Here is a 338-nt window from a genome sequence, read left to right as displayed (position 1 = left end):
TGGTCATCTGGTGAGTTTCTCTCCTCTTGTCTCTGTCTTCAAACTAAGTCAGAGTGGGCCTGCCTGTTTGAGAAACTGCCCATGTCTGTCTGTCAACTTGATGAACCATGTTGAGTTTGTGGCTGGTTTTGTTTCAGAGTGGGAGCTTTGACTGTTGGAGAAGGTCCAGCGGACCCATGTGACGTGTTCGGATCCAATCAGCTGCCGGTCAATGTCCCTGGTCCCTCCCCTTCCGCTTTCTAGTCAAGATGGCGCCGTTTAGTGTGAGTAGGGTCCATCGTTTCCACACTGAACTCTTTCACCGTTTTTAGGAGGTCATCCTGGTACTTTCAGTGCTC

Source organism: Perca flavescens, unplaced genomic scaffold (genome assembly GCF_004354835.1).
Source record: "Perca flavescens isolate YP-PL-M2 unplaced genomic scaffold, PFLA_1.0 EPR50_1.1_unplaced_scaf_2, whole genome shotgun sequence".
In the NCBI taxonomy this organism is placed as follows: Eukaryota; Metazoa; Chordata; class Actinopteri; order Perciformes; family Percidae; genus Perca; species Perca flavescens.
This window is presented reverse-complemented; position numbering follows the sequence as displayed.